The following is a 14,282-nucleotide window of genomic DNA, read 5'->3' as shown; positions in this document are numbered from 1 at the left end:
CCAGTATGTTCCTCGTACTCTAGCTCAGTCCGTTTACAAAATTCACTCGCTCTTGTTTTATTTTTCACCCTCTCTCCTTTAAAAACAAAACAAAACTTTTCTAACTTTTCCAAAAGCCAAGGATGGTGCAAACCCAAAGATACAGTGGACTTGGGAGCAAGAATGTACCTCCCTCCCATTGCTTCTTTAAGAGCTCTGATAGGTCATTTATTATTGGAACTGAAATGATATAAACAATTCCCTCTCTTCTGTCTCTCTTTTCCCCTTGTTAACAGCAACTTTCATTGTTAGAGAGAGAGAGAGAGAGAGAGAGGGAGAGGGAGAGAGAGAGAGCAAGAGAGAGCGAGGAGAGAGAGAAGCCTTGCTGGTTGACGTCACTTTTGGTTCATGAAGCCTTCGCCTAGAAGTGAAGCCGCTGAACAAACCTTGAGAAGAATCATCTCCTACTTCAATCTGCTGCTGGGGAGGAACTAATCGGAGAGAACGAAGACAGAGAAGGAGGGAAGGGGGAGAAAAGGCTTTCATTATCGCAACTCTCACCTCCATTTCAACTCTTTGTACTTTTTTTCCCCTTATAAAAATCAACTAGAGTAATAAGGGGTGGAGGTTACCAAAAACAAAACAAAACAAAAAATCGTAACCTTCAGGACCGCAGGGGTAGGGAACGGGGAAAAATAACCCAAACCAATCCATCCACAGCGACTCCCACCCAGTTCGAAACTCAAGGTGAGTTAAAAGCCTCTGATGTAGGGAAGAAGGGGTGGCAGGCGAGGGGGCCTGGAAGGGACGGGGTGATGGTGGTGGTGGTGGTGGCGGTGGTGGCAAGGCTGGTGATTCCCCACGTCTGTAACGTCGGGTCGCCGCAGAGAAAGAGAAACTATTCTAGTGCGAATGGGGAAGACTCCGGAGTGGCCCGACTTGGCCGGCGCTCGTTGCCGTTGCTGCTGCTTCTGCTGCTGGTGTTTACCCTCGGCTGCTCGGCGTTAGCTCTTTGTTGTGCTGCTGGTTAGTGGGGCTGGAGGGTGGTTTGGAGGGGTCCCGCTTGGAGTTTAGGGAAGGTGTAGAATGGGCTACAGATCCTGGTGTTGGGAGGCATGGGGGAGGGGGCGAGCGCGGGTCCCAGGCGATTTTAAACTTTATTCCTAGCGGCAAGCGTTGGGGGTTTTAGGGGAGTGGGTAGGGGGATCCTCTCTTAGGAAGGCCGGTCCCGGCTGCTGCGGAGGACGCCAGCGGGTTTCGGAGTCCCCCGGCAGACCAGGGATACTACGTCTCCTTTGTGCCGGCCGCTGCCCGAGCTTTCCCCGGGCGCCTCTTCCTCGGTTCCCCGGGGCTTGCTTGCATTCGGGCCGCACGAACAGTTTGTCTCATCTTGGAAAACAACCCACTGTGGTTGTGCTGCTTCTGCCGCCGTCGGCCCCACTCGGTGGGGGCAATTTCCAGATACCCTCTTCCTGCCCTCCCCGGAGCCCTGTGCGTCTCCCCGCTGCCCCCAACCCCCCTCCCCTCCTGGATTGCTTTGCTGCTCCAGCCTGCCCCCCCCCCCCTCCAGCCCCACCTCCCGCGATGGGCCTCTCTAGCCCTGTGCCAGCTATTCGCCCTCCCCTCCTGGGTAGCTGGGGCTGTGGTTTACAGCTGGTGCTGTGGGGTCGGGGGCCAGGTGGGACGGGGGTCCCGGGGTTGGGGGGTGCGTTCTGTGTCTGGATGCGGAAGGTTAGAGGAGCGTTGCCTTCCTTCCCTACGGTGATGTCTGGGTGTGCGTCTCTAATCTCCCAGCATTTCCTGGCTGGCCAACACCACAAGCTCTCAACTCTTTCCCCAGCTTCCCCCTTCCTTAACCGCCCCTCCCCCCCTCCCCGCTCCCCACATCTCAGAAACATTTTCTTATGGAGAGATGCGGGAGTTACAGTCACCCTAGATTTGGGCGTCGGAAAGGAGGTGTTTGAAGGGGGCAGAGAGCCGGCCCTGCTGATGGGGGTTTTTCTTCATTTCTTTTCTCTGTCTTTCTCTCTCTCTCCCTCTCGGTATTTATCTTTTGTGTGTTGCTTCCTTATAAAGAGAGAAGCAGCTGCAGCCCTTGGCCGAGTTGTTGAAATTTATCCCTTTGTGTATATTACAATATCCTCCATTTTTTTCTGCCCTCTAAACAACAAGCCTTTCGCCATCTTGGGCAATTTTTATTCCCAAGTCTCTCCTTTTATTTTGGAGGAGGAGGAAGGACATTTGGAAAGGAACAAAGTGTGTCTGGATGAGGCTCAAAGTTTAGGAAATGTTACGGTAACAAGTGACGTCATGTAAAGTTTAAGGGAATTTTTTTTTCTAGAGTGGTTTCCCCCCCTTTAAAATCTGTCCCGCTCCCCCTTTAAAGAGTTGTGCAACTTATAGAATAAAGTTAGGATGGTGGTTTATGCTTTAAAAAATACCTGTCATCCCATGTCCTGTCCAACTTCCTCTTAAAAAAAAAAAAGGAAAAGAAAAAAATCAAAAGAGAAAGCCATACTCAACCCCTCAATATCAAACCTGTGAATTAGTTTTGTGTTTTGGTAACAGGTGGAGAAGTAATACAGTATTTTGGGTTTTTTTTTCTGTCTTTTGGTATTTTTAGTAAGGCATATCTTTTCCTGCTTTCTAAATAATGTTTATTCTTTGAAGCAAGCTAAAAACAGCTAGACTGGTTCACTGATGAGTCAAATTATAAATTTTTTATTTCCAGTCTCATTTTTCTTGTAACATTTTAGCCAGTACACATTAAATAAATGTTTATTGCCATTCGCTTTAATTTTGTAATGATTTACAGTGATTCTATTTTAGAAGTTTATAAAAAGTAACAGGAGATAATGGGTAATATTTGTTTTAGTTCTAGATACTAAGTTCTGTGGTTGGCAGAATGCTGATAGTGTTCATTCAAAAGGTAAAATTGATTTTAAAAGATCCCCTATCACCTCTGGCTATAAGGTCTATGTCAGCCATTGTGAAAAGGGAAACAATAAAAGGTACTGTTCTTTGAAAATTTACTTCTCTACAACAGATACTTTTTCATCTCATAAAAGTTCTTCTAGGTCACATGACAAAACTTAATGAAACACTGGGTACTTCATAAATAATAGGTAGTGTAAATAGAATGAAACAAATAGAATTCTCTCTTCTTTAGTCATTTTGCCTTGCTAGGTTTTGCAGTCAGCATATTTACATCTCCTCTAACAAGGACGTGAAACTGTCTGTATTTAATTTGCATTCTCTTTGTCTTCAGGGTTGGGGAAAACATTGACTACAATTAAGTCATAGAAGCTAATAGGAACAATTCTAAGTGCATTAAAAAGGTTTTTTTCAACACACACAAAAACATATGATGTATGTGTTATATTTTTATGTTTATGTAGGCAGCTTACTTTTGGGTTAACACAATTCAGCTATTTACCTTGGAATTTGCTTTATTTAAAATACTTTAGAAAGCTTTTTCGGAATTGAATGTCTGCCAGTTATGTGAATCTTAGGTAGATGAAAATGTTTAAATAGTTAAAAGCACATAGAACAGATGGTTCTAAATTATACATGCAACAAAGGACTAGAAGATTTGGCAGATTATAAATGGTGAGCAACAGAGGATAAGCAGTTTAAGAAAATGGTAGTTAAGTATATTTGATGTCTCACACCTATTGTAAACACTGGGAATATTATTGTCACAGTGCTGCATAATCAATAATTCAGACATTAAGAGAGTTCTGTGTTTCAGAAGTGAGAAGTGATGTTTTACAAGAAATGCCTTCAGTTTTAAAATGTTTAAAGTGAATTTGACAAATAATGTCTTTTTGTGTGTGTATTGGAAATAAAGCAGTATTAACCTCACACAAAAATATAAAAATATATCTGAGAAATTTTTTCCAGTATGTTGAATTCACATAATGGCTAGGAAAAGTAGATGTAGGCATTTTTTCTTTGAGGTTCAAACACAAATATTATTTTGCTATTTGAGAAACAAAATCTTTAAAGTTCATGTTCGTTAAGCCAAATGCCTAGATCTATCCTCTATAAAACTATCCTTTTCTATGTTAATTTAAATTATTTTAGATTCTAATCCTAGTATCTCCTTTCCTTGGCCATTGCATTTTACCACCAGTATCATCTTTAAAGGTTTGCTTTTATGTTTCAGAGGAACATTTTAACATAATGTTTCATTGGTTTAATAAGCCCCATTTATAATAATATTGCAACAATTTTACCAATAGGTATGGCATAAAGTCACTTTAAAGCATTTTTGATAATTTTGGTATATTTTTGTGGGTGGATGGAAAGATTTGGGAAAGAAGAAACTGAAGAGTGGAACATTGCCTTATCAGAGGAATCACTGGTTGAATATTTCTTTGTGTCTGGCTGTCTTAAAAAAAATGTATAAGGTAGTGTTCCACAGTTTAGAATTTTGTTTTTAATTTATAAGACATTTATTTAAAATGCACATAAGGTTGTAATAGAAACCTTGGAATTTTAATTCTATTGCCCTTTCTCCCATTTCTTTGTTTGCATGTTTATTATAGAACTGCAGTGTAAAGGAGCAGATGTTTTGCCAAACATCCTGATGTGTTGCTTTTTCTTATGGGAGTGCGTAACTGTTCCTTCTGATGCATCAACTTGACAGCTGGTTGATTTCATGGAGCTGCTAAGAAGCCATTAGTGGTGTCATTGAATTGAAACAGAACAGTCACTCCCAGCTTGAACTGCAATTGTTAATGTCTTTGTTGCTACTTTTGTGTTCCTACACAAGATGTAGAATATCACAGTTGCAAGAAAGTTCATGCTTTCTGTCTGATCCCCTTGAATTAGTGAAAGACGCTGTAGGACTTGATTGCTTTTAGGTTTATAGTTTTCTTGTAGTAAGGGTTTTGAGACTATAGATTCTTGGTTGTTGACCTAGACATGCCAAAAGGAGAAATACCATGAAGTACAAAAAAGCTGATATGGTAACTTTGCCCCCCAAATAAAATTACATCATAAAGATTTAATGATTCCTACCACACTTGGTTGCTTGAAGGACAATATATCTAGTTGTATATTTTTAAAAGAGTATATATACTTTTAAAAATAAAAATTTAAAAATAAGAGATTAAAAAATAAAAGCAAGCATTTTTTGAGGCTCATAATAATATGCACTTAGTGCATGTTGATTTGTTGTTTTAATTGATCTTTTATAGGAGTCTTTTTTGTAAAGGGTAATCTTAGTAAAAAAAGTTATTTATTGATTATAAACATTGCAATTGCACTTTTTTATCTTACTACTGATTTTTGTTGATAGTTTTAATATTAAACTCATCATATAATGTTAGCCAAGGTAGTAGGTTGTTGCCTATTTGCCTACTACATGATCAAAGTGTTTATGCATTCTTTTGGGAATGGGTAAAAACTGATGAGCTCAACACAGGCAGAACTCAAAAAATTAAACAATTTAACAATGATATTTGATGGTTAAGATGGGCTAACCAAAAACTTCATTAGAAACATCACATGTGACATAGCCTGCAAAGTAAAGGACATTCTCTAGTCTCATTATTTGTGTTACACCTATCAAAATAATTTTTAGCATGTAAGTAAAAAAGGCTTTACATAATTGATAAAAATCATGGAACAATATGTATTCTTTGACAGTAATAGTAAATAAATAGGCAGTGGTTATTCCCATAAAGAGATATAGCAAACTTTAACAAATTTTAGTTATACCTTTGTATAACTTCAGAATTGTATTTTTCTTGTCTCATGTTCTTAGAGAAACTTTAGAGGAAAGTGGTTATGTCCTTTATAATTGAAGTAAAGTTTTAAATGGAAGTGTAATGTACCCTCACTCCCTAATAAAGAGCTGTACAATTCCTTTTTAAATATGATTTTAAAATTGCTTATAGCTTTTCAACTGCTTAAAATTTTTATTATTAATCATGACACATGTAAGTCAATTTTTGGTTGACTTATTTTTTTAAATGCACTGGAAGAACTTGCTATTTAAAGGATTCATGTTAAATCTTTTTGCAGAGAGAAGAATCTTTTTAATATGCACTTGCAAAATGAAAATTATGCCTTAATTTATTAGTTTAGTAAGTTTACATTTTTGTATGTTGGTTTTCTTATGGCACATTATCTCTAAAAAACAAAGGCCCAATAAGAACATTAAACTTTCATTTATAAAGTTTCTCTATTAGTCTGTAAACTTTGAAACTGTATATAATGGCAGTCATAAACCTAGTTAATAAGCATGGTTTCATTACTATTCTTTTTACAACAAATGAAAGATTGGTGGTATCTTTTATACAGCTCAGAAAGAGCTGATTTTAATTTCACATAGAATTTAGGATCTATTTCAATATTTACCACTGCAGAATTTGTAGTGTTATGGTAGAGTTTAGGATATAGACTTTAGATAATTCTGATGTTGGTAAGTTGAACATTGAGTGTAATTTTGAAAGTAATGCAAAATGACTATTAATTTAGTAATGTTAGGAAACAACCTGGATAATAAATTTCATTCTAATTTTGATAGAGTAATGAAACAAAAGGAAGCATAGTGTGCTTTTAAATTTCAGGCCTTTTAATCTGTCGCATTTGGTAGGAATCTAAGTGGAAAATAATGGCCTTTACCTTAAGATTCAAAATATGTTTTGCATATGACAGTTTTCATCATTAAAAAATCTTTTAAATTTTAAAATAGTGGCTCTTTTATTTACATGTAGTGTTTTATTATGTATTTTTTGTTTTCAAATACATTTTAAACAAATTTAACATGTTTTATAAAATAACATTTAAGTTATTGTAGGCATAGTTTTGAAAGTAATTTTAAGGAAAGGAGTTTTCACTTCTTATAAAAGAGGAATCAGGCTTGAAAATAATAATTGCATTCGTATATCAGATATGTAGAAACATAATTGTGTGTTTTACCCTGTTTTCTGTTCTTACACTTTTCCACAAGCATGCACTCATTAATCAAAGACGCTGCACTCCTGCTGAGGGCAGAGAGGTTCATCAAATTGGCAGCCAGTTTGGTGTAAAGAACGGTGTACTGAAGCTCTTAACGGGCTGGGACATAAATAAATCTAAGGTCTTTGTATGCAAACCCTGGAGGTTAATACTGTATAATTCAATGTCCTGTCTTTGTTTTTATGATTGATGTTTTTAAATGTTTGAAGCTTGATGCAAGTCTTCTAGTAGGTCAGGGCTAAAAATCTGATTGGCTGAAGCAAAAAAAGAATTAGGTTGGCAGAGAGGGACTTTGAGTACACTGCAGAGATTTTGATTTTTTTTTCTAGGAGATCATTGTCATATTGCCTGAGCTGTTATAGGAATGTTCCAGTGATTGACATCCCCTGCTGTGATAATGGACCTAGTGCATGAAATGCCAATAGTTTGGTCCTATTTGTTCGGAAGCTTACTGCTATTTGTATCCTTAACAGAGCTAACATGTAGAACAAGCAAAACTACTGGGATTTCTCTGTAGAAATAGTGCTGGGATTTGGCTTTAACATGAATTGGTTGCATATTCATAATTTAAGAACAGCTGGTTACAGCAAGCACATAGTCATTTGCAAGCTATTATAAACCATTCCACTCACACATGGAGCCTGTGCTTGGTGGTTGTTTCTTCTTCTTTTTTTTTTATTATTGATCTACCTGCATTTAAAATCTGGTCACTGCTGCCACAGAAGCCTTTCCTTTTAGCAGCACTTGCAGTATAGAATGGCTTCAATTTTAAATATTTAATTTTAACTAAATACTAAATAAAATGGTTGAGGAAGGCCTTTGAACAAATGTGAAGGATCAACAATGACACCCACACCTAAAATTTCATCTTCTGATGAAAAAGATATATTATTATAAAGCTCTGAAATGATGTGATATTTTGGTATTTTTCTAGTTTTAACCATAGGTAATTGAGCAATATTGGTTGTTAAAGAATTTTATACTTTACTATCCTTTACAATTTTAAGCAATAGTCAAAATTTTTTTATTCATTACCCTAAAAAATAAAGTCATGTTAATAGGTAGTAGAATACCAATACTTATAATGTATAGATCACTGCTAATATTTTTTGTAACAGGTCTTGTCAAAGGAAAATTGACAGTAGCCAGTAGATGCATTTTAAAGTAATTAACCTGTGGCTGTAGAACTGCTTGTGACTGTTGTGAAGTTAGTTTTATAAGAAACCTTCACATTTTGCCAGGTTTGGGGCAGAGTCCCTAGAATATTAAACATAGACAGTGGTGCCTGAATGGAGAGTGCCAAGTTAGTCCATCCATAATTTTGGATTTTCTACATAGAAGTAGAGAAAGAACCAGTGAAAGATGTTTCGTTATATCTGAAAGCTTTGGATGCAAAGAGTGGAAGAAGAAAGTGCTGAATGTCATTTTAGAGATGCCTGATGTAATCACAGGGTGATATGCTTTAATTTGTGTGGGCTTAGATAGGTGGATACCTTGCGATAATAAATTATGACATACAACTTCACAGAGGAGCCTTTACAATATCATATGTGTGTGTATTTGCTTCTAACCACACTCGATGATGAAGTGCCTTTCAGTACTTCAAGGCTGAGTATGAGTGGTTCGAGTGCATTTTATTCTTTTTTAGCTTCACAAATAGCTGGATGTGTTGGTAATATCACATAATATATGGCTGAAATTAATCTAGCTGATGGGTTACTTTTTTGTCTAAATAATAAATTTAGAGGTTACTAAAGGACAAAATCTCTGTTTCAACTTTGTGTTGCAGAAGATCATAACTTTACATATATTGTCAATTCTTGATTATTAAAGGCTCTTATTTAGTTTTGAATATGTGCATGACCTTTATGTCTTTTGTTGGATTTTCTTTCGATTATTTCACAGTCTTTTAGCATTCCTACAAAAAATAGTTTGGGAAATAAAGGGAGGTGAAATCCAAATGAACTGGTTTTAATCCTTGTTGGGCAGGTATGGTGAAATATTTTGTTGACAAGTCTGAGGGAGAGAAGCTTGAAACTTTTTGCTGATGTGAGATGTTTGGATTATGTGTGGATTTCAATTAATTCTTTTTAGTACTATGGAGAATAAAAAATTGGCCATACTGTGGGATAAGATAATTGACACTTGTCTAAGTGTTTTACTTTAAAACAATAACATTTGGAACTAGTAGAAAAATAGGTGTCTATGCATTTATTTGAAAATTTTGAATGCTGAAAATCCTGAATGAGAGGAATATAAGAAATACAACCATTAGGCCTTCAGATGTGAAATATCATTTTTATTATTATTCATAGATTGATAGAACCTTAGAGGTCATCTTAAGCCAACTTAGTCTGTTTTTAGAGATGATATAATCAAGGCCCAGATGGGTTAATTTTGCAAGGTCACACAGGTAGGAAGAAGCAGGGATTCAAACCTCAGTCCTCTAATTAAAAATACAGTGTTCTTTCTAGCACACCATACTACCAGACAAACAAGTTGAGACTGTGGTCAGGTACAATTCAGGGTTATTTGTAACCCTTCTGAAGTCAGTTCTCTCCCTCCCATTTCTCAGAGTAAGAAGTATCAAGTTATTTTCCTCTTAGCTTTATTCAACACTGACTGCCTAGCTGCCTCTAGAAGGTGTTAAATAATAAATTTCAAGGCTACTACTACACTACAAGTTTGTGGGAGCCAGGTTAAAATGGATGACTGCCCCCTCTGGTCAGTCATCAGTTTTAAGTGAGAGCATCCATTTCTCTTTTGCCCTTACTTCTCCCCCTTAAGATCACCCTTGAGAAGAAAATGACAGAACAGGGAACCTCTGAGTCCTATTCTTTGGGTGGGGAAAGAACGGCTTCTGATTTGAGAATAATTATAGGTTTCCACTCATCTCCCTCTGTCTTTGGATATATATGATGAAGAGTCAGCCAGCCACATGGACTAACAGAGCAAAAAGAAGGAGCAAATGGCAGCACCTACTATTAAAAACTAAAATACTGCTTCATAGTGAATGACCAAATTACCAAATAACCCCGCCTCAAAAGGAAAGGTTTTAAACAAACTCAAAATATAAATTTTCAAAAAAAATATTGAATGCCATCTCTGAAGAGAGCAAGCCTTTTGGTATAGGATTTTTCTATCTAATCATCTGCAATAAAGTGATGAATATTTGCTTGCAAAGCACTTTAGGTTTCTTAAAAAGGCTTAAAAATGTAAGATAGGAGTTATGACCAATTTTAAGTCATATGAAAGAGAAGCAGTGGCTATAGAAAGTTGTAAAACACATTTTTAAATAAGTCATATTTACTGACCTAGTATTCATAATAGTAGTTGACATATGTTAGAGGCCCCTAGGTGCTTCAGCAAAGAGTATGCTGAATCTGGAGTCAGGAAGACCTGAGTTCAAATGTGGCCTAAGACATTAGCTTTGTGATCCTGGATGAGTCATTTAACCTGTCAGCCTCAGTTTCCTCATCTGTAAAATGGGGATAATAGCACAGGCTATTGTGAGGATATAATGAGATACGTAAAATACTTTCCAAGTCTTAAAGCACTACTTAAATGCTAGCAATTAATATTATTACAGTTCTATAATAACCTTATGAAGTAGGTGCTATAGATAATTGTAGAAGTGTTTCAGAGGAGAAAATTGAAACAGAGATTAAGTGACTTGCCCATGATCATATACCTGAATAGTATCGGAGGCAGGATTCAAACCCAGTAATCTCCCGTAGTCTCCTGTGATTCCATGTGCAGTATTCTATCCACTTTGCCATGGGTTCATGGATGTACACTTTCATAGGAAAGAGGATTATGATAACAAATTGATGCAGCAGCAGAAACCCATGTTGGGTATGTGAAAGAAATGCCAAGAAACCTCCAAGGCAAGGGATTATAGAAGCAAATAAGTATCTCTTTTCCCCTTCTGGGTAGTTAGCATTAGCAATGAGTAGAAATTGTAGCTGACACTTCATCCGTCAGTAGTATAGTAGAGTTCAACCTGTTTTACCTTATTTTGTAAGGAAACTGGAATGAAAGGAAGTGTCACAAGGTAGACAATAATAGAAGACAGTGAAAAGCAATTTCAAGGCATCCTTTTAAATGTAATTAATAGGAGTCAGGTTACAAAATAGAGGCCTTGCGAAAAGTGTAACATTGCTTTTTCTCTTTCATAATCTTAGCAGTCTTAGTACTGTGTCATTTAATTTCTCTAGATAAGTTCTTAAAATTTGCACAATTAGGATGAGGAAGTATATGTAATCACATCTTGGGGATTTGAGATAGGAAGTAGAGGGTTTATGGAAGGGCAATGTATGCATCTAGTCCAGTGAATCTGTACTATCTTTGGCTAATAAATCAGGATGTTTTTTGTTAGTTTGGGTGCTAGACCTGTTTTTTACAGGTGCACTTGTCAAAAATCACAAATGAAGATATTTGTAATAAAGAATGTATTTGTGTATTAGTTGTCTTGTAAGGAGTGGGAAGGTAGGAGTAAGGCTTTGAAAGGAGGGAAGGCAGTTAAGTGGGAATATTTATATTTGTGACTACAATTTCACTATTTTTATTTTTTATGAAATATATGCCAATTGACTGTTGAACTTCCAGTTTATAGTGACTGCGTGTCAGGGGTGAATCATTATGTAAACAATTTATAAACTGCTTTGGGATTTTTTGGAATGTGGTCAGTATGTAAAATACTGTAAATGTTATTGTTAAATTGGCAAAGATTTCCTTGTTAGCTGCGTGCACATATTTCCGTGGTACTTATCAGCAAAGTATAAAGACAGAAGACACTCTAATTTTATGAATTATTCATGTGTGAGGGCCAGGTAACTCTTTGAAAATACTTTTAATTTTGACAGGTAGCATTCTATATATTTAGTGCATATATACATACATGTGTTTATATTGCTGCTGAGGTTGATTTCATTGATTAGTAAATTGAGACATATATATGTAGAAACTTCTGTTGGGAAATTTATAGATCCATATCTTAAGCTGTCTTTTAAAGGAGATCCTAGCACATCAAGAATTGTGTTAAAATACATTCATTATCCTTGAGAAGAAAAGAATAATAAAAAATGCAAATTTAAGGTGCTTTTGGGACATCCAAGTGAAGATATCTTATAAAATGCCTCTAAATCCAAAATTGAAGCTCAAGTTGAGGCTAACAGTGTAGAAAAGCTAGAATTACATTTGCTCTTTAAGTTTTTTGAAGTACCTTAAATGTTATCTTATTTGATCCTTACAACCACCCTGTGGTTTTTATCTCCATTTTACAGCTAGAGAAACTGAGGTAGAGAGGTTAAGTGACTTGCCCAGGGTCAAACCACTAGTAAATGGCTAAGGCAGGATTTGAACTCAGCTAGCTGGCTCAGTGAATAAAGTGCAGGGCCTGGAGTCAGGAGGTTTTGGTAGTTGTTCAGTTGTATCAGACTGCGACCCCATTTTGGGTTTTCTGGGTAAAGATACTGGAGTGGTTGGTCATTTCCTTCTCCAGCTCATTTTACAGATGAGGAAATTATTGTAAGCAGGGTTAAGTGACTTGCCTAGGATCACACAGCTAGTAAGTATCTGAGGTCAAATGTGAACTCAAGAAGAGGAGTTCTGACTCCAGGCCTGGCACTCTATCCACTCTACCACCTAGCTGCCAGGAAGACCTGAGAACAGCAGAGAGCAGCAATGTGTGAACTTTAGGTAACATTCAAAATTAAGAGCCAAGAAAATGAAGAGGAACTAGCAGAGAACCAGAAAGTAGGGAAGAAAAAGAGTAGAATAAAAAAATGGCTCAGAAGTTAAGGGAGATAATAGCTACGATGTTTATAGAGTTAGAAAACAGTAAAAAAAAAAATTGCTACTAGTGTTTGTGGCTTTCAGTAGGTTGATACTTTATAGTAAGTGCCAGCTCTGTGCTAGGCATCATGCTAAATGGGAATAGAAAGAGAGTCCCTGCTTTCTTGGGCTAGTTTATTTACTAATATGTTCTGAGCATCTCAGATCTCAGCTTCTGCCATTAATCTGTACAGTCATCCTTTTCTAAATATGAGATTTGTCATACGTGTGTGTGTGCATTATGTACGTGTATGGATAACTATGTCTATATCTATATGTATAGGATATGTTTTTATTTATAAATGGATGATGATTTCTACACATATTTATTCATATTTATCCATGTTTCCTATACATGTATGCAAATAAAAGCATAGCTACACATACAGATGCAAATATACATGGAAACAACTAAACGGTGAATTAGGCATACATTTCTGTGTCATATTCAGTATCCTAAGGATATGTTTCATACTTTATCTTAGGTGATTTTCCAAAAATTCTCAAAGAATTTTATTAATTTCATATAATGTAGTTGACTCTGGGTAGGGCATTATGGACACATTGGTTTTACCTTGTATGTACCTAGGTATATATAGAAACATATATGTGTGTGTGTGTGTGTGTAGTTTTTATTGGGCCTGTGATATCATGGATACAGAAGTCTCCTGACCTCTACCAGTGCAGGTCAGCATCTTATACTCTTAGATAATTGCTTGTGATCCTGAAAGGTGAAATAAGTTTTCCAGGGTCACACAATCATTATGTTCCTGAGCTAAGACTTGATTTCTAGGCCATCTCTTTCCACAACACCACTGCAACTCTCAAGTATATATGTATTTGTGTATTAATGTATATTGAAACAAATCTCTGCTTCTGTTTATATGAACATACTTGGATAGACAGGCTTTTTTATGTTTGTATATGTGTATAGATTTACATATTTACATTGGTGTGTTTTAGAATTAGAATTTTAGAAGTGAGAAGGACTTTTAGTGATTACATAGTTGGACTTGTAATGTTTTTAAAAAATAAATGTGACATATCTTTTGGTTTAACATCACTTACATTTCCTAGTGTATCCCTTCTTCCCCTTCTAGAGAGCCATCCAATATAACAAAAAAAATTTTAAAAAGAGGAGGAAAAAGTTTAGTCAGTAAACTAACCAACACATCAAAAAAATTTTATGTGGTATGTAGTATTCCATACCCATTGTCCCCTATCTCAGCAAGAAGGGAACCAATTATTTAGTCGTTTCAGTTGTGTTTGACTCTTCATGACCCCATTTGGGGTTTCCTTGGCAAAGCTACTGGAGTGATTTGCCATTTCCTTCTCCAGTTCATTTTAACAGATGAGGAATTGGGGCAGACAGGGTTAAGTGACTTGCCCAAGGTCCCACCTAGCAAGTGTCTGAGGCTAGACTCGAACTTGGGAAAATGAGTCTTCCTGGTTCCAGGCCTGATACTCAATCTACTGTGCCACCTAGCTGCCCTCTA

At 36.6% G+C, this 14,282-nt stretch overlaps 1 protein-coding gene across 1 annotated transcript in view; it reads left to right on the top strand.

Moving 5' to 3' along the window:
• Positions 1–419: 419 nt before the first annotated feature.
• BAZ2B (bromodomain adjacent to zinc finger domain 2B) overlaps positions 420–14,282 on the top strand; it is a 353,975-nt gene continuing 340,112 nt past the window's right edge. Inside the window, exon 1 of the mRNA XM_036743221.1 lies at positions 420–726. The gene's annotated coding sequence lies outside the window, so the exon portion shown is untranslated. The remainder of the gene's footprint in view (positions 727–14,282) is intronic.

The sequence above is a fragment of the Trichosurus vulpecula genome, chromosome 2, assembly GCF_011100635.1.
Source record: "Trichosurus vulpecula isolate mTriVul1 chromosome 2, mTriVul1.pri, whole genome shotgun sequence".
Classification (NCBI taxonomy): domain Eukaryota; kingdom Metazoa; phylum Chordata; class Mammalia; order Diprotodontia; family Phalangeridae; genus Trichosurus; species Trichosurus vulpecula.
This window is presented reverse-complemented; position numbering and strand designations above follow the sequence as displayed.